Raw genomic sequence first — 21339 nt, forward strand, 5'->3', positions numbered from 1 at the left:
AGTGGATCCTAAAAATTAGTTATCATCATTGACTTCCTAAACAAAGGAAGTCCTCATGGGCTTCTTTCTGCTTGTTTGTTCTCAGTTAGCTTTTTGAGAAATGTTTACTTGCCCTGGGGACCAGGCTGGTCTCAGAGATCTGCCTGCCTCTGCCTCCCAGAGCTAGGCATAAATGTGTATGCATTGACGAGGCTTCTTAAACCCGTTTGCTTGGGAAACTTTTACACAACCTGGGTTTAAGTATAAAACAGATAATCAGATCAAGCATCTACAGATGATAAATTATTAAAAAATTAAAAGGAATTGTTTGATAAATATATAATCTTTCAACTTATTATACATGAAAGCAAACTTGCATTCTAATGAAATGGATGAGTTTGTTTAGTTTTGCAACAAGAATGAAAACTTGGGTGTAGTGGCTATTCCTGGTTGTCAACTTGACTATATTTGGAATGAACTACAATCCAGAATTGGAAGGCTCACCAGTGATCCTAATCTGGAGGCTGGGAGATAGAAGTTTCTGATCTTTATCTTGGTATGGAGATCTTGAGGCAGAGTGGCTATGGATTCCAGAAGATTAAATCTCCGTGTTCAAGGTCATCTGGGATTAAAGGTGTGGTGGAACACACCTTTAATCTGGGCTACACCTTCTGCTGGAGACAATATAAGGACATTGGAAGAAGGGAGTCTCACTCTTGCTCCTTCGCCTGCTTGCTGTGTGGGACTGAGTAACTGCTAGATCATTGGACTTCCATTCACAGCTAAGACTGAACCATTGTTGGGAGTTGGACTGCAGACTGCAAGTCATCAATAAATTCCTTTACTATATAGAGACTATTCATAAGTTCTGTGACTCTAGAGAACCCTAACTAATACACTTGGGTTACACTGCAAGATGTGCAGCATCTTCAGGGTGGGGGTGGTTCTTCTTCTTTCTTTCTTCCTCCTTTTCTTTTCTTTTTTTTAAGACTTATTTTCATGATACATGCCTGCATGTGTGCCTGCAGGCCAGAAGAGGATATGTATGGTCATGAGCTGAGACTATGGAGTTGCTGAGAATTGAACTCGGGACCTCTGGAAAAGCAACCAGCACTCTTAAGCTCTGAGTCCCCTATGGCCCTTCCATGTTCTTCAAGTTGATCAATATGTTGATGTTGTAAGTCTCTATGCTGAGAACATCATTTCACATAAATATGTAGTAAAAATAGCAGAAGTATGTTTAAGATAATTTTAGAAATTGCTGGACTACTTTAGAAGTCTTATTCCCAAGCCAAAATTTATTTAATGATTTTATTTTAAAAAATAAAAGCCAACAATACAAACAGCAATTCAACACTGTAACATTCTATTAAAACACAATTCATCTAATGATGTACTAATTTGATACTTAAATAATGACAATAGAAAACACTAACTTTCCATTTTCTGTAATCAAACCTTTAGTTTCTATAAGAGCAAAAAAAAAATCTCACATCCAGAAACTACACCGAGTTTTGTAATATATAGCAGTCTTGAATCTGAGCCCCGTGTTTGAGGAACGTTCGTTGGCACCATATGGTGCAATGGCTTGGGCACAGAGCTAAGTGCATGTGCTGTGTGCTCAGATCCAAGGCTGGAGTGGAGTCAAGTGACCCGCACAGGTGTGCTGTCAGAAACATCCGACTCTTTACTCCACTGTGAATCAACTCCTGGCTACTGTGTGTTCAGAAACAATCTCCTGCTGCCACAGTTCCCATGTCACAGTCAGTTAGAGCGCCTGCTGTGTAGAACTGTAACTACACTTAAGGAGCTATGTATAGAACACTGCAATTCCTCCCAGTTTCACTCTCTGTGTTTAGTTAGCTAAGTTAGCCACTGCTGAGAAACCTTACACAGAAAAATCTTCAAGTCACTCAATAGTTTTAAACTGTAGCTGTTCAAAGTGACACCTCACCTTATAGCTTATCTAATGTAAAGTATATGTCACCTTGTTAACTAGTGGTGTCCACACTGTGTGCTGCCTGCTCCCTAAGTGACTCAGCAGTGTCCACACTGTGTGCTGCCTGCCCCCTAAGTGACTCAGCAGTGTCCACACTGTGTGCTGCCTGCCCACTATGACTCTGTAGCTGCCTTGGTCACCAGATCCACATGGTGTCACACTGGTGCTTATACCTTGGTAATCCTACTTTATCAAACCTGATAGTAACACTGAAGATTCAGAATTGTCAATGAAAACATTAAAATGGCTTTCTTTCAACAATTCAGGTAGAGTTCTCATTTAATGAGGAAAGGGAAACATGAACTAAGATTGGTAAATCTACAGGAATAACAAATCCATAAACTTGTGAAGAAGAAAGAAGAAATGTGTGCTGGTTTTGAAGTCTTCACCACAAACTGCGAAAGTGACGGCTCAGCGCACAGTGACTGCTTAAGGGAAGATGGAACCAGCACTACCAGCATTACTGCATGAAGAGTTATTCATATGCTAGTTGATAACTGAATTTTGCTTTATTAAACCTGGTGAGCATATTAACAATAAATATATTAATAACAGGCAAGGAGACAACTATTTTCAAAGAAATGTTTCATCTTAAAATCCCAACTCAAGAGCCTTAACAGAACTCTAAATCAATCCAGGTGTGCACAGAGAGTTACAAAGCAGAAACAATCCCTTACTAACAGGTTGCAGGACCAACCTTTGGCAGCACTGAAAGCCCTGTGGCTGGGGTGAGGGCTGTCAGAGAGTGTGCACATATCCTCACACGCCTTCCAGTCTGTACAAAAGAACAAGTGTGAGCAGTCCACTACTGAAGTCTGACAGATAATCCGGAAACATGGACTAATGAGATGGCTTCACTCAGGTTTCCCAGTCTATGCCTGTCTTCCCACTGCCCAGCAGACCCAATTCACAGCGTCATCAGATGCTCAACTCAACACAACCTGCTCCTTTGAAACTACACAGATCATTTCCTACAGCAGAGATAGAGGGATGCACCTCCAGGAACTTCTGCTGGGAAGACAAGAGGCTACTTCTTCCCCTCCAACTTTTGTTTTGAAACTTTTCACACCTAAAATAAAAGTTAGGGGCAAAGAGGCACAATGAAATAGCTCGTTCATGTAGAACATCTGGATCATCCAGTCTCAATAGGAACAATAGTGCCCCCAATTGCTAATGCTCTGCCACTTTTGTGCCTCTCCTTACACTCATAATTCTTTTTGTTTGAACTATCTGGAAATGACTTTCCAGTGTCTTGACACTGCATTAGTATCAATAAGCACCATTTAAACATGTGAGCTTACATAATCACTACAATGTTCACACTGTAACAACTGTTTATATTCTTTTGTTAACATAACACTGTTCACCAGACCCAGGTCTGCAAATAGACAGTTTCATTTAACTGATATTTCCTTTTTGTTTGCTTTATAATAACTAAAATACTTCTACAAAAAGTTTCATGGTCAACTCTGTCTCATATTTTATGTTAGACGTCCAACCTGTTATATCGCTGATGAAATTATCTTCCAACACTAAAAAAAAAAAAATTAAAGTACATCTAGTGTGTATTGAGTCAGAGTACAGGAGCATGCAGCCTTTCCCACCCAGCTATGGAGACAGCACATAGTATCTGGAACTTGACAGCTGATACTTGCTGGAATTAAAATAACACAAGGGTAAGTGTTCTGGCTAAATCCCAGGTCCTGGATAGAAATTCAGTCAGCAGAATACTCCACCAAAACTAAACGAATTAGTCAGGCATGGGGCACAGATCTGTAATTTGAATGCTATGAAGGCAGAGAACCTCCACAAGTTTGAGACTAGCCTAATCTACACAGCAATTTCCAGGGGAAAGAGAAAAAATTAACTTCCATGTTATCTGGACGTGTAATGTACAAACAGAAAATTTCTGGAACGAACAAAAAAGTACACCAGTGGAGCCAGAAAGACAGGTAAATGGTTAAGAACTCTGGATACTCTCCCCAAAGACCCTGGTTCAAGTCCTAGCAATCACATGGCAGCTCACAACCAGCAGTAACTCTACGTCTGGGGGTGTCTAGTGCCCTCTTTTGACCTCTCTCTGTAGGCACCAGGCACACACATGGTACAAAATACTCATACACAGAAAATAAATCTAAAAATAAAAATAAAAAGAGCACAGAAGTGACTTGGGGTCAAGGGTTACTAGGGACTGAACCACAGAGCAAGGGCTCTGCCCCTGAGCTGCATCCCCAGCCTTCTTCTGGCTAATTTAAGTAAGGCAATGTCTCATACAGGCTGTGCAGGCTGGTCTGGAACTTGCCATCCACCTGCCCGAGTCCCCCACCCTCACCCCCCAGCTCAGATTATTGGCCTGCTCCACTAGGCCCAGCTCTTGACATCTTGTTTAAAAACTTTCTAAAATATGGCACTTGTGGGGATAAGGCAGGAAGACGATGTGCGCTGGAGGCCCGCGGGAGCTAAAGAATGAGTTCCAAGTCAGCCTGAGGAAGAAAGAGGCCCTGCCTTTAAAAAAGTTTTTAAAAAGATTTTCTTCGTATTATTTCATATAGACTAAAAGGAAAAAAAGATGACTTGGTTTATTTGTCATAATAAGATGCTTCCTGGAAAACAAACATATACTGGTCCCACCTTTCTCCATGCCCTGAAAGCCAGGTACTGATGCTCTGTGTTCAAGTCTGCCTTGTCAGGTAGTCAGACAGCAACAACACTGGAAATTACAGTGCCGCTGCAGAGCCAGAATGCAAGCTCCCCACACTCAAGTTATTCCTGAGTAATATGTATTGTAGTGGTACAATGTGTTATAGGGGTACAGCACTGTCATGTGTTACAGGGGTAGTGTTGCTGTCACCTCATGGCTGGAAACTGGCACAACAGTGTTGACCCTGTGTCTCATTACCACAACTCATGAAAATGCTAGTAAGCTAACACAAAACTACCTCAGACCCTCTACAGTTGGTGAAAGGGGGAATTATCTCTAAAAAAAACCCAAGACTATAAAACCTATGGCTTCGGGCTGGAGAGATGGCTCAGAGGTTACTGCTGCTCTTCCAGGGGGCCTGAGTTCAATTCCCAGCAACCACATGATGGCTCACAACCATCTCTAATGGAGTCTGATGCCCTCTTCTGGTGTGTCTGAAGACAGCTACAGTGTACTCACATATATAAAATAAATAAAATCTTTTTTTTAAACAAAGCTATGGTTTCATAAGCTTACCTTTCGGTGACCAATTTTAAGGATGCACACTGTAAGCTCTGCAGTGAGCAGTGGGGAGCACCTCTGATGCTCTATCACCAGGCAGGCAGGTAGCACACTCTCCACACACCTGTCTCTAAGGTGCAGAGACAGTTTGCACATTGTTGGAAGTGCAGGGCTGTGCTTACTAACTAAACACTCTTGCTTTGATGGCCTCTCTGACTAAGTGGTTTTCAGGGAAGGGTTGGCATGTGCATTCTGCAAAAGAAAACTCCCCAGAGATTTGGTCTCTCTCAGCCAACGATGACCAGAGCTTTAGGCAACCCAGCTTCATAACCAGTAAGCGACTTGTGTGCTATGAATTTTAAAAACACTGGAATTAACAGCTTGGTGACAGAGCATTCCAGGCTGGTCCTAGCAGTTTAACTGAGAAACTGCAGTTAGTGTCTTGTTCATCCAATTCTAGGCTGCATTTGATCGCACCTGGCCTTAGCTTATTTGTACAAGACTTCACTAGACAATTACTAAGAGTCAGTCAAAGCTCTTGTAAAAGCACATTCTTACTAATGTGTAAACGGTGTAGTTCCACACAAAGCACTGAACATCTGATACACAGACTTTAAAACAACAAACAAAAACTGGTTCTAGACACTGATCCTGGGTTTATTACTTACAATGAACCTACCACTGAGTAAAACCACCATCCCTTAACTTTGCTTTCAAGATCTTCACAGGCTGGGGGTATACAGCACTTGCTCAGCATATACAGAGCCTCAGACAGCAGAGTAAATGGAATCTTCTTTTTCAGGCTTTTGGTTCATGCTACCATAATGATGGATTTACGGCTGAGGTTCTTCTGAAACCTGACATACTAATAATCATGTTCTCTGCTAATAAAACAATCCAATATTATTACAAGGACAAGTCTAAGATTGTTTAAAGTTTGTCTGTAAAGTCCCGAGGTCAGGATGCCGATACTGATTAGACAGAGCTAGCTAGGATGACAGCCAACTTTTAAAGAGATATGAGTTCCTTTAAGTCCCCAAATCGAGTCTTCTGAGACTATCCACCACACAAAACTGTTGCTTGTAAAAATCAAATGAGACTTTTCCGTAAAAGGCCTAATGAGGCAGGACCTGCAGTGAGCATAGCTGTCTTACTACCTAACCTGGACTAGATTTCACAATCCTGCCTTCCTCTCTCTCTCCAACGGCACTCACTACATTAGCACGGCAGCAGTCTGCACTCCTACTACATCCCAGCACATCTTGGACCCCGAACACACTGTGCACCCCATTTTCATACCTTTGTCATGCCATTCTCTCTACCTCAATTTCTCCTATCAAATCCCTACCCATTCTCAAAATCCATACTCAAATTCCATTTGCCTTCAAAAGCACTTCAGACACCGGCTCTTCTGAGATTCCTGCTGCTTGCCAGCGGTACTCCAAAGGGAAGCGCACTACACAGCCTCACAAGGACATTTTAAGGAGCTATAAAAACAGTAAGAACTGGCTTTGGAGAAAATAGAATGCAGCAGCTTGAATACCAGAAATACACCAAAGAAATAATCCTTAGCTAGAAGCTAAACTTAAAATGAAGGAAGGGCAAAGACAACAATGTCTAGCAAACATAGGCATTGCTTCATGATTATCAGAGTTGATGAAGAAAAGGACAAAGATCTGGCTCCAAGCCCACGTGGGCTACAGTACACCCTGCTCAAAGAGACAGTATCATCCTTCATGGTTTATGATGGATACAGACTCAGGACCTGGGATCATCCTCAACTGCTGACACTGCTGGAGGGTCACCACAGCCTCAGCCTTCTAGCAATCATCTTTCTTGCCATGAAGAAAAGTTAGCTCTTGTTCTCTCTCTTTCTCTCTCTCTCTCTCTCTCTCTCTGTGTGTGTGTGTGTGTGTGTGTGTGTGTGTGTGTGTGTGTGTGTGAGCTTGGGAGGTTCAGGCAGGAGGATAATTAACTGGAGGACAGCCTAGTCTACACAGCAAATTCTGGAGCTAGAACCCTGGCCCACCCTGCTTGCTACACACATAAGTATGGACTCCCCAAGGAAAAGTATGGAAACATTAGGAAATCCCTGATTGAAGGAGAACTCAGACAGGGTGCTAATTTAGAAGCAGAAAGAATAAAGTAACAGTCTTCTTGCTGTTTTTAAATAAACTACAACACTAACTTTACCTTATGAACAAGAGCTTATCTACGCGTAGGGGATGAGGGGAGAAAGGTTATTAGTCAGTGCCTCACTTAGCACTGGGGCCTCTCATTCTCCACCCAGCACGTGAATCCATCCTCTTTTTCTTTTTCTTAATATTTATTTATTTTATTTATATGAGTACCCTGTAGCTGTCCTCAGACACACCAGAAGAGGGCATCGGATCCCATTATAGATGGTTGTGAGTCACCATATGGTTGCTGGGAATTGAACTCGGGGCCTCTGGAAGAGCAGTCAGGGCTCTTAACCACTGAGCCATGCCACAAATAGTTAAATAGTATTCAAGAAAAGTAGAATCTCTCTCAAAGTTGATTTTTCTCTCAAAAAAATTCATTATTTCTCAAATTACTTTTATGGAAAGATTCTAAAAATGCTTCTGCCATCTTTACATCCTTCAGTATTACCTCAGCCCCTTGTTTATCTACACCAAACACAACAGGATAAAAAAACCAAGATAATCTAATCAATAATCCTATTTAAATAAATTCCATTCATTAGCTAAAATGTAAAGGACTGCCATTTGAAGTGACAGAATGTTTATCACAGGTGAAGGAGTCAGCTGGGTAAGGGAGGCTGGCAGTGCTAATCCTGCCCACCACTGAAATCCTACCATCCAGTGGTCCCTTGTCAACAAGCCACAGTCACATTACAACACACGCTAGCAGACTGTGACAAAGCGTAATAATCCATTGTCTGTGTCCCCTTAGTCTAGGATTGCAAACATTTACAATTTTTAACAGAAAAGCCGTCGTCTTTTTTTTCCCCCCCAAGACAGGGTTTCTCTGTGTATCCCTGGCAGTCCTGGAACTCACTCTGTAGACCAGGCTGGCCTCAAACTCAGAAATCCGCCTGCCTCTGCCTCTGCTGGAATTAAAGGCGTGCGCCACCACTTCCTGGCCCCAGAAATAACCAGTACTCAACATTAAAATATAGAAGAAAAAATATCCAGATGCAAAACTGTTTAAATTTCTGAATAGGGCCGTAAGTTTCTGATTATAAAATTTTCTCTCAACTTCTTCTCACTGATTTTGACCCATTACTAAAGAGGCTGATTTTTTGCAGGGGAAGGGGGACGGAGGTCTGCCAAAAGATAAATACAGTGGCTACCTGCGCAAGGAGAAGAAGGAATGGGGTCAATACTGACTATCTGGGCACACTTTCTATGTGGAGAAACACTTTAATAAAGCCATGGCACAGTACACAGGCTTACTGGGACCGCACAATTGAGAAGAAAATTGTGTAAGTCACCTTGTCCACCTCTTGACCCCAAACAACTTCCTGCCAAACGGAACTCCATGACTAACAAAAAAATTGAGTCAAAGGAGAAGAAATACTTTGGGCATATTATATATTTCACAAAAAGACAGACCTGGGTAGTTTTATTCAAGGAATGTTATAGAGAACATATCACCACACTAGAAAGAGAGAAGCAGGATTTCAGAAATCAGGCAAACACCAAAAATGACCAAGGATATCTATCTCCCTTGATCACAAATTATAAAGTGATTATTCTAAAATTGTCCATGATGTCTTTTTACAGTCTATAGTATATCGCAGGAGTCGGGGCCATACACCTTTATTTAGGTAATTTGGAAATAGATGTACTACTTCACGGCGAGTTCTAAAATCATTATTTTCCCAAATTATATGAGAATGTGGGCTTTACCTATCTCTATATAAATATGATCAAATAAGATAACCATCAGATTCACCCCATCTGGCTTCAATTATTCTGAGTAGAAGATTAAGTGTCATGTTAAATCTAACAGGACTTTCATCTATAGCCCAATGAATTTAAAATTAACATGAAGTCACCTAAATAGCAATTATTAGAATGAGTCTATTTTAATAACACATGCAATGCAACCTCAAATTTTTGTTTGTGAGAATGTGAGAGAAGAGGTATGGCAAATAACATGGTAGAGATTTTAAAATCCATATAAAAATGCCGCTAGCAGGAAACAAGGCAGCTGGGATTTTATTCATTTTCTAAAAATATCTCCCGAGCTAAGAAAGTGGTATTTCTTTACCTATCTTGTTATTTCTCCTTATATCTGGAAGAAAATGATAGCTCAGTAGTAAACTTAGGTTAATCTTTGCATTTTCCTATTGTCTAGTCTTTGAGTCAACTGTGGTAAAAATGTTCAAAATAATTGGATTATTAAAAAGGTTCATTTTAGTTTTCACTATTTATTATTGTGCTGTAGGTGCACACACACACACACGCACACACACACGCACGCACTCGCGAGCATGTCAGTGCATGCCACAGTGGTCTCTCCTCCCACCTTTATGTGGGGTCCAGGGTTAGAACTGTAGTCATGAGACTTGTATACAAAGCTCCGTAACCCACTGAGCCACGCTGTTGGCTGGCAAAGCTCCCAAGACTGTAACTCTAACTCAGCACCCTAGCTTATGTGGGGAATTTTCAAAGTCAACTTCCAGAGAGTGGAATGGCAGCCCACCTGTAACATACTAGCTCCCAGACCAAAAAACCTTGAGAGAAAACTACAAACCCCTCCAATACTTGAAAAGATATATATAAGCGTGATTTCTCATTTCAAATTGGGAAGACAAGCACTCTTATAACACTTGCTCATCGGTATTTTTAAAAGTCCAAGTGATGACAATGAAAATGATTCATCCCTATCAATAAGCTAAGACAAACCTCCAGTGAGTTTCCAGTGGACCTCCTGCACATTTTATGTGACAGGAAATTTAAACCCATTTGCATAAATACTTCACATCTATATTTAAAAGCAACAACACTACTTGAGTTTTACACACATGCCCGGACCTCAGGCATGTACTGAGAGTCAGAGGGAAAAGCTGAAATGGAAACCAGGATCCCACCTCCTTTAAAGAGCCCTCTCTTACCAATGAGTTTCAAAACTGGCTATCAGACAGTGATCTATCTGCCTTTGTAGTATGACATTTTCCTGGGCTTCCTAACAACTCAGTAATGCATCCAACACCTCTGCAGGGTGAAGGCTAATCAATTATTCACACTTTATCTCAAATCCGTTAATTTTCAAAGAGACCGTGTGAAAATTTTACTTGTAAGAAGTTACTACTGTGTGCACAAAGGAGTTAGTATCTGAACGCCTGCCAACATTCACTGGCTTATTTATGTTTTTCACTAATCCTACTCACCGAAGCCCCCCAAAAGAAATGTTATAGCATGTGAACATTTATCCCACTGTTTTTATAACAGGGCTATCACAAAAGCAGTACAGGGAGTTCTGCCTTCCAAAAGAAAGCAAAGTAATAATGCTGCCAAAGAGAGAGGGATAAATAATTAATTGGGAAGAAAATAAAGGGAGGCATGAAGAATTATTCACAGCAACTTAATTTAATTGAAAGTGATTGGCATTTTAAGTACTAGGAAAGGACCCCATCATTTGAAAAAAAAAAAAAAAAAAGAAGATAAAACTGCTTTAATGGAGCCCACAAAGTTCTTAGTCCTCACAGAAGAGCCACTGCAAGCTTTCTTTCAAAGCTTCACAAGGTGACTTCTGTAAGAAAATAAGCTCACATTCCCAACCTCTCTACTCAGAACCCTACCCAGAGGACGCAGGTACCTCTACACAGCCATCTCCAACCACAGAGCAGAAACTGGACAGCTTACACACGCTCCTCTCCCAGTGAGCTGTGTCGGCTGTCACCCCATATGTAACAACTTCCCCTCTCCAGCCCCGTAGAAGAAACACCATGAATTCTTATCCTTCTGCAGAGGACTGCACAGTGCCAATAGCCCATTAGCAGATGAGTGCAAGGTCTGCAAACTAAACAGGTTAACAGGGATGCCAGGCAATGACTGTTGTGCATCTAACTGTACCCACTGCATGTGTTGTGCATCTACCTGTACCCACTGCATGTGTTGTGCATCTACCTGTACCCACTGCATGTGTTGTGCATCTACCTGTACCCACTGCATGTGTTGTGCATCTAGCTGTACCCACTGCATGTGTTGTGCATCTAGCTGTATCCACTGCATGTGTTGTGCATCTACCTGTACCCACTGCATGTGTTGTGCATCTAGCTGTACCCACTGCATGTGTTGTGCATCTAGCTGTACCCACTGCATGTGTTGTGCATCTAGCTGTACCCACTGCATGTGTTGTGCATCTACCTGTACCCACTGCATGTGTTGTGCATCTACCTGTACCACTGCATGTGTTGTGAATCTACCTGTACCCACTGCATGTGTTGTACATCTACCTGTACCCACTGCATGTGTTGTGTATCTACCTGTATCCACTGCATGTGTTGTGCATCTACCTGTATCCACTGCATGTGTTGTGCATCTACCTATACCCACTGCATGTGTTGTGCATCTAGCTGTACCTACTGCATGTGTTGTACATCTACCTGTACCCATTGCATGTGTTGTGCATCTACCTGTACCACTGCATGTGTTGTGAATCTACCTGTACCCACTGCATGTGTTGTGCATCTACCTGTATCCACTGCATGTGTTGTGCATCTACCTATACCCACTGCATGTGTTGTGCATCTAGCTGTACCTACTGCATGTGTTGTACATCTACGTGTACCCACTGCATGTGTTGTGCATCTACCTGTACCACTGCATGTGTTGTGAATCTACCTGTACCCACTGCATGTGTTGTACATCTACCTGTACCCACTGCATGTGTTGTGTATCTACCTGTATCCACTGCATGTGTTGTGCATCTACCTGTATCCACTGCATGTGTTGTGCATCTACCTATACCCACTGCATGTGTTGTGCATCTAGCTGTACCTACTGCATGTGTTGTACATCTACCTGTACCCATTGCGTGTGTTGTGCATCTACCTGTACCACTGCATGTGTTGTGAATCTACCTGTACCCACTGCATGTGTTGTGCATCTACCTGTATCCACTGCATGTGTTGTGCATCTACCTATACCCACTGCATGTGTTGTGCATCTAGCTGTACCTACTGCATGTGTTGTACATCTACGTGTACCCACTGCATGTGTTGTGCATCTACCTGTACCACTGCATGTGTTGTGAATCTACCTGTACCCACTGCATGTGTTGTGTATCTACCTGTATCCACTGCATGTGTTGTGCATCTACCTGTATCCACTGCATGTGTTGTGCATCTACCTATACCCACTGCATGTGTTGTGCATCTAGCTGTACCTACTGGCATGCAAGGATAAATGTGACTCACTACCCATTTTGTCAGTGACAAATGTAGAATACATTTGATAGGGTTTATTTTGAGGCTAAGCTCCGAGAGCACAAACGCGTGTGGGTTTTAGGTTTTCTCTGACGTTACTGATGTAAGGGTAGGACTAGAACAGGTAAAGCACAGCCTGGTGTTACAGCCTTGTCATACAAGCCACGCAGGAAGCTGAGGCAGGAGCTTGTTTTCTTCAACAAGCGAAGAAAGAAAGGAGGTCAGAGGGAGGAGGAAGACAGAAGAAAGGATGAGAAGGCTGAGAGGGCAGGTTTAGCACTGTAACAGATCAAAGTTTAAGCATGCACTTTGGCACATCTACTAAAACAATGCAGTTTTAGTCTGCAAGCAATATCTAGCCTGACTTAACTCCAGCATGCCGTTTCCATGGAACAGATGGCTGCCCCAGACACAAATCCATCTAACTAGCATGAAAGAATGGGTAAATACAAAATTAATAAAATGTGGGTGTGGGCTGGAGGGGAGGTCCAGGTTGCTATGGGACCTGGGGCTGGGGAAGTGAGATGGGAAGGCCCCTGGCCAGCCAGTCTAGCCTAACTGGCAAGTTCCAAGCTATCAAAGACCTAACCTTAACCAACAAGCAAGTGAAGGCAGATGGTGCCCAAGGGACAACAAGACGATGGCTGTCTGTGCGCATGCACACCTATGCATGTGTATGTGTGTGGGTGCAGGCTGTGTTGGATGCAAACACACAAACTGCAGTGTGAATTAGTTCTGCGCCATGTAACCTTGTGCAACTAAATTAATGAAGTTAATCCCATTTATGCCCCTGTAAACAGAGACCATCCTGATCCCTCAGAAGATGATACAAACTAATGAAATGATTTATAATGCAAAGATGTATTAAACATAGTAAAAGAACTCACATATGAACTATATTATCTGTATTAACCAATATAGATATTAAAGAAACCAGCAAGTAATACACACGGTAGCTAATTTTCCTGTTAAAGCCCAAAACCAATTATGTTCAAAATAATGCAACTTAGCACTGTAGCCAAAGAAATATGGCATGATCAAGAAAAACAAAACAACGGTATCAGCAAATACAATTATATTAGTTTAACGCGATGAAAACGACATGGCCTCTGGAGCTTGGCCTCAAAATCAACCCTATCAAGTGTATTTTTTTTTTTTTTGTCACTGACAAAATGTGTAGTCAGTCACATCTGACTCACATGTCACAACAGTCATTCCCTCCGCATCCAACGGCCGCTGTTAACCTGTCTGTTAGCAAAGCGCCTTGCTGAAGATGACCAACATCCCTTGGGGACACAGGGAAGGGGGAGGGACAACAGAGAGGACTGACACGCGGGAATGTGATAAAGGCCACACAGTAATAATGGCTACCTCTCTGTTCTGATGTTTGAGGGGCACATCACATGTCCCTCCCTCCCCTCAGAACTGTGTTCACAAGTCTTTATGGAGTCTCTAGGCCGCACACTCTTCTGTCTCCTTGCTTGAGGAGCTGGCCTTGGAAAGAGCGCCGCCCGTCTGACAGGGCAAGTGCTTTAGCTTCTCTCCTGCTGACATCCTATCACTAACACTAATATGGGAAGAGGACAGGCAGGTGACATGATGTATTAAGTCAGAAATCATAATTTCACAAACCACAGATGAGTATGTATCATCATCACCCTACCCTAAAATCAAGGATCTGTGACTTTTTGGCGTCACTTTATTCAGAAAGAATAACGTGGGACCTGTCCCCACCTCCTCACGAGCTGACCCACCGTCTAGCAGCACTCTCTTCCCACTAAATCTTAGGAGAGCCCAGCAGAGAGAAGCGGGTCACTAAGATGGGTCCTCTGAAAGCTGTGCCTGGTCCCATTCCTTCCTTTTCCTCTGCTTCCTGCCCACTCTGTGGTGAAGAGCCTCGTAATCCACACGCTCTCCTCTCCACAGAATAAAAAGCCAAGCACTGAGGAGAGAAATCTGAGACCATGAGCTAAAATAACTCTTCCCTTTCCACTGCCATTGGCAGTAGCTATGCATAGGACACACACAAGGCAAGGTTTGGCTGCTAGCGCAGTGAGTGTGCACACCTTATTAGCTGCTGAAAACCGATGCTAGATGCAGTGGCCACCGCTTCAGGAAGCTCCAGGCCAGTCAGGACTAGTGAGAACCTTTCTCAAATAAATACATATATGAAAATTGTGCTCAGTATGCTATGGATGACTTGAGAAACAGTTAAAAGCCAACAGCCTTCCTAAAATATCTTTTATGCTTCAGCAATTCCCCTCTTTAGCCTTTAGTATTAATCTAGCAGTACATATTTTAAATATTTGAAAACTATGCCTTAGAATAGCCAACTTAAACCATATTTTTCTTAACAATCATAGCTATATAAACTATGAACTATGTAGAGAGATTTTTCCTAAAATTAAAAAATATCAAGAAGCAACTTTTCAGTGAACTACTTACTGTCTTACTATTAATTGGAAGCTAAATGTGCTCTAAGAGGTCATTTATACACCGTATTTTTCTAAGTAATCACATTGTCTTTTAAACTGTCAAAGGGTACTCAGTAGCTATTACAGACATTATTCTGTATGGATGGAAGCTACACTGGCAATGGCTAATTCAGTCTTCTGCATTCTAGCAAGAGCAGTGACATCACTCGTCATTAGTGCTACAGTGCCCACACTCGCTCCTGATGATCACATAGCTGCTCTTTCCAAACTATACTCAACACCATTTAATTCAGTGGCTCTCAACCTGTCAGACTGCAAACCCTTTGGATCGAATAATCCTTTCACAGAATCGCATATCAGATATTTAATTATGATTCATAACAGTAGCAAAATTACAGTTATGAAGTAGCAATGAGATAATTTTATGGTTGGGAGAGGGTCAGCACAACATAAAGAGCTATATTAATGGGTCGCAGCATCAGGAAGGTTGAGACCCACTAATAAGTAAAAGGAGCTCTCCAAGTGTGCTGTGTGCCTAACATCACACACAACTGCATTGCAAGACTGCACCTGTCCTTCCTTAGTGCTTCCTAACTACCTCTCCCTTCACAGAATATTCTCCATGGAAACAAAGTAGTATTTGCTCCACCAACCGCCTGGTGACTTTGTAGAAAGCATTATTGAGCATGCTGTGACTCTCTGATCTTCTCACGCACTAAGTCTGAAGATTTCTCAGCTCTGCCTCTCGCACATCTGCCAAGTCCAATACTACCAAAACCACCTAGCTGAATAGAACATGGAACAAACAACTCAATTTTTGGCCTTTGAGCGATTTTTTAAAATTCATTTAAGAACATAAAATCATACATGTGTGGTTAGGCAGGAAGGTGATCCAACATAGGGACCAGGGGAGAACGGCCTCCTGCTCCACTGTTTACACAGAAACCGCAAAGGAAGTATGCCTGCCCCTCCCCCATAACATGCATACATTCAAGAAAATTATAAGGCCTCTTTGTTCTGGAGAAAAGATAATTGCCCAAAGCCAGACTAATGATGCTTACGTTTTCAGAACAGAAATAAATATTAAGACACAGTTTCACCACACAGGTCTAGATTTCACATGGGGACAGGGAGGAGGGCCTGGAGAGATGGCTCAATGGTTAAAAGCCCTGGCTGCTCTTGCAACAACCACAACTCTGGTTCCTCTGCATTAACGCCCTCTTCTGACCTCTTTGGGCACCAGGCATGAACGTGACACATGTTCACGCACACAGAGACACACAGACACAGACACAGACACACAAAAAAGGAGGGGGTAGAAGAAGAGGAAGGATAGGTGAAATGTAAAAGATTCATTTGTTTTCAAATCCTGTCATCCTCAGTTCTACAGTCTAAAGTCACTAAGAAAGCACCGTCACCACCACTGGGCTTAAGTCGCTTTACCCCAGTACCAACAAAAAGTCTTAAAATACGGCTAAAATTCAAGTATATGGAAAAACAAGGATCTCTTTCACAGAGCTTTACCATTAACTAGGGAAAGTATACAAAGTATTAACCATAAAACATCACATGCAAACCAAATGACATTCTACACACAAAACTATGTCCTGCAATCATCTATTAAATCTTCATTAAGGGGGTGACCTGTACCTCAGAATCATGCTATATTGACTTAAAGAGTAGCAGCAAAATTCAAGAGGGGGGTCACACAGCTCACTTCTCACAGTTTTGCGTTCTAACCTTCCCAAGTGTTCTTTCTTGCTTTCCCTTTTTTCATGGAGCAATAGGTCATACTGTCTCTGCTCCCCAGCTAGTCACAAACTCTTAGAACCTATCTTCCTACCCCACCCGCCCAACAGCTGAAGCTAAAGCATGCCCAATTACAGCCAGCCAATCTCCCAAATTTTCTGACTTAAGACTGGCGAATAACTGTTGACCTGGTGTGATAGTTTATTACAGTTCTTATGACCTTCCTTGAGTTGAGTGTTGGACACATGACTATATTTTGATTGCATTCACCTCCCACCTCATCCCAATTTTGTCACACACATGCACACGCACACGCGCACACACACCCTATGGACTCCGAGCTGTACTGCCCATATACTCCTAGATGGAAGACCATTCACAAGTGCATGGTGGGACAACCAGGGCCACACCCTTAAAGAAACTGCTGCCTTCCCCAAAAGCCATCAACTATCAACAGTTCTTCAGCTAAAGGTAGTGACTTACAGGCCCCTCGCCTGAGTTGTGAATTTTTAAAACTGTAAGAGTAAAGAATTTTGTTCTTTTCTATAATTATGCTCATAATTTTGGCAATAAATATAATGGTACAACCTATGATATTCTGTATTTGAACTTCCTAAACTTTAGACTTAAGGCACAGAGCATACCTGCACATTTGTCTCTCTGTGAGACTGACAGTGAGTACCAGGAAACTGAGAGCCCGCTAATAGGACTCACTCAGGGAGCCCTTCTAAAGCGGGGTTTGGCTAGGCTTCTCCCTCCTTCCACTAACACAGCTATCATTAGGGAATCAGTTGGGCTTCTCCCTTCTTCCACTAATGCAGCTGTCATAAATGCTTAGGAACCAAACACTGTACACACATACACACCCAACACTTCCCTCATCTCAGCTCAATCTGTAACCTACAAAGCTCCATCCGGGAACTGCCAGGCTGGCGTGGATGAGGAGGAAGCAGTGATGGGAGTTCGGTACTATCCTTTAAGGTGTCCTACAACATGTGTGAAGTGGACTCCTATGTATCATTAGGAACAGGAGAGGATAGGACTCGCCCGGATCAGTGCTTCTGCCTTAGAGAAGAACAGCTAAGATTCTAGCTTAGAGCTCTGTGATCGGGGCACCAGACAGCCTACACTAGTAAGAAAGGTAAACTTTAAATTACTCTGAACCATGGAGACAACAATAAGGAGAAAGTAGGGATGTTATTATGACTACATCTTTATATTTATTTATCTACTGAAGAAGAAAGAGAGCATGTTCCCCTTCAAGTATTTAGAGATTAGAGGACAGCTGAGGTCCTTAGACTCATAGCAATGCCCATATACATTGGGTCAGCTCACTAATATAACTATTAATAATAACACAAGTATATTATTTCATATTTTCAAACATCTTCACATTCACTGATCTTTATAGCAACTTCAAAAAGTAATGCTTATGTATATTAAAAGAAAAATATAATATATGACGACAGTGGCCAACTTATTACTGTATAAAGATAAATCTTCAAAGGTCACAGTAGGGAAAAAAACTGAAAACCACTTTTTAGAAAATGAGGTAGTGGTCAAAGAATGAAGAGTCATGACAAAGAAAAGAGGACTAAAGGGGAGTTAGGACAGTCATGAGGAAGAACAGACAATAAATAGTCTCGGGATTAATTAATCACACAGTTCCAGCCGTAGACAAAGAAAACGGGCATTTAGTGCCATCCAACCTATCAGTCACCACAGACAGGCTGATTACTAAATCTGACCGACACTCCACAACCAACTGCCAGCGTCCGTCAGTAGCAAAGGTCACACACTCCTCTCATTCCCCACACTAGGAAACCTATTCCAGGAGCTGAACTATCAGCACACAGGGCTGTTTGCTTCTATTTGTTTCAATCTTCAAAACATGAGCATAAGAATTTATGTCCTTGAGTGCAATGGTGAGTGGTTTTTATTCGAGCCACTTTAATAAAATGAAGAAGCTATTAAAACACACCTAAGATCATGTCAAGCCAGTCTTCCTAATTAGCTCTTCTATGGAAGAAACGATTAGCCTAACTTGGTGTTCTGCCAAGGATATACAATACACCAAGAACATCCCACATTTTATGAAAGACCTGAGCATGTTCCATTAAAAAGCATTAAAACTGCGCTGCAGTTGAAAATGCTGGAAATTGGAGGCAGCTTCTTAGCATCCGAATGCAGGGCATCCACAAGTGTGGATCCTCTGATCAAGAGTCTCCGTGTCAAAGCTGACTGCAGAACCACTGTCCTCGCAGGTAAAGCAGCAAGTGACAGCAGGGCTGAGGAAAGACTTTGCCCATGGTCTTTCCCTTGTGGGGGCGGGGCCTGCAGGTCCGAACTCACTGTCCTCCCATCTCAGCTTCCTGGAGCATGGGCCCTGGGTGCGCTGTCGCTGTCACGGCAGGCTCTAGGATTTATAGTTCAAGCTAATAATTCAATTTTACTCCAAGCTCCAAATCTCATGCCAATATTTCTCATCACTGAATATTTAAGAACTGAATATTTAAGAATATTTAAGAACTAAGTGTTGCATTGTACCTTAGAACCCAAAGGAACAACAGAGAGCCTTAGGATGAGTAGAGAATTTAGGCTTTTTCAGATACTGAATAAAACTCATAAGTCAGCAAGACTTTTGATATGTGTACACTATATTGCTAGTTCTTAAAAAAAAAAAAAGTTAAGGTCATTAAGAAAGTACAAGGGATAAGCACATCATGCACTCTTTGGAAAACCCGATGCAAAGGAGCGTTTATCCCAGAGCTCCTGATAACAAAGCCAAAACCTATTCCTCCGTTTAGCACAAAATACTAGACTGACTGACCCATTTCACACTGAAAATACACACCAGAGTATAACACGCCTAAGTCATTCATTATCCCAACTCAAACAATGTACGCTCAGAGCTTACGGTGCCAAGTTGGTTTGAAGCAGCACAAGCAGGTCCCAGCCGCAGGGTTGGAACAAGCCCTAACATGTTTGCCAACACAAGAGTCCCCTTTCCCAGCAGACACCTCCAGGGTCTCTAAAGTCCTCTTGGTGCTTACCATATTTTTAGCTATGTTGCTAACTTAGGGAAAAATAGGACAATACTAACGGACCCATTCTAAACTGTACTGGGATAGACAGGGAAGTAGACTTACCTTCCCCTATAAATGCAATCTTTTTTTTTTTTTAAGATTTATTTATTTATTTAATTCATGTATGTGAGTACACTGTCGCTGTCTTCAGACACACCAGAAGAGGGCATCGGATCCCGTTAGAGATTGTTGTGAGCCACCATGTGGTTGCTGGGATTTGAACTCAGGACCTCTGGAAGAGCAAGCAGTCAGTGCTCTTAACTGCTGAGCCATCTCTCCAGCCTATAAATGGAATGTTAAAACTGCCAAACCAATATACAACTTCAAACTCCACCTTCCAACAGAGAGACCCAACAATCCCAGTTTAAAAAGCACCATCCCCGACACTATCATAATCACTTTTGATACACTCTATATTTGTCTAGAATTATGCCACAAGTGGAGCATCTGAGAACTATAATAATGTTTTCCTTAAGATAACCCATGTGTGTTTTCTGTATGTCCAGCATATCAGCTGCAATGGTCATTATACAGTACGCACATTAACGCACATTGGCTGTAGCTGGCACCACCATCTTCTATGATTTCCTACTCTACTACTGAGTATGGAATTACCATTACTAAAGGAAGGCAGAAACGTCATCTCTGAAGAAAACTAGTCACCTACCCATACCCTGCAATAAGCCACTCTCACAGAAAAAGCAGAAACCCTCCCGACCCAAGTGCTTCACAGGCTAGTCTGAAAATCCCCATCTTGGATTCATCTGTGTCTAAGGAATCCATTTAGCTGGTTCCTGAGATCAGAATAAAACTGATAGCACTTACATGAACTAACTCATGTTCCATTCGTACAAGAAGTGAAGTTGGGCTATGAGTAAGTCTTACCTCTGCCTTTGAGCTTCAAATTTACAAAGAGACTCAGCACACGGCTTAAAAGACCAAAGCAGGGCTCACTCTTGAATGTATAACTTTGGCTTTAGTTGTAATTATAACAATGACTACCCTACTTTACTAATTTATCCTAAGAGAACCTGGGAATACACCAAGATGTACCCAGCTCTCACCTCTCACCAAGACAGAAAAACAGGTTCTCTTACTTTAAAACAGTGTTTAAAACATAGTAGACAATTTTCAGACACTACATATTAAACAGAAAATCAGTGTAGGATGGTGATTTCTCAGAGAAGGGAAATGAGGTGGATCCTCTGTGAAGCCTGAAGAGTTTTCAGACCGTAGGACATGAGGGAGAATTCAACTCCGGAGTTTAATTAAGGAGTCCAAACTAGCCCACTGGGCTGCATCAGCAGGCAGGAGCAGCAGCTGCGGCTTATAAGAAGCCTACAGACAAAACAAAGGGAGAAGAGAGGCTGCCTTCCTTTGATCTTGGGGGGTGGGGGGGCTGAGTCCTCTCAAGTCTGTCTAAAGAAGCCCTATGAGGGCTCCTCTCACCGTACGTTTGAGGACTCAAC

General features: G+C 42.2%; 1 protein-coding gene and 1 long non-coding RNA gene across 5 annotated transcripts in view; both read right to left on the reverse strand.

The window, feature by feature from the left end:
- Window positions 1-21339, reverse strand: part of Hs2st1 (heparan sulfate 2-O-sulfotransferase 1) — a 140516-nt gene that overhangs the window by 105906 nt on the left and 13271 nt on the right. The gene's annotated exons all lie outside the window — the stretch shown is intronic.
- Gm46829 lies at window positions 5160-21337 on the reverse strand. Of its 2 annotated transcripts, none has more exons than XR_001784021.2 (2): window positions 11300-21337; window positions 5160-11239 (listed from the first exon to the last, which is right to left on the reverse strand). It is a non-coding gene; the product is annotated as a predicted gene, 46829 (long non-coding RNA). The 2 variants fall into 2 exon arrangements; XR_001784020.2 differs by having other exon boundaries at window positions 11270-21337.

The sequence above is a fragment of the Mus musculus genome, chromosome 3, assembly GCF_000001635.26.
Source record: "Mus musculus strain C57BL/6J chromosome 3, GRCm38.p6 C57BL/6J".
NCBI classification, from domain to species: Eukaryota; Metazoa; Chordata; class Mammalia; order Rodentia; family Muridae; genus Mus; species Mus musculus.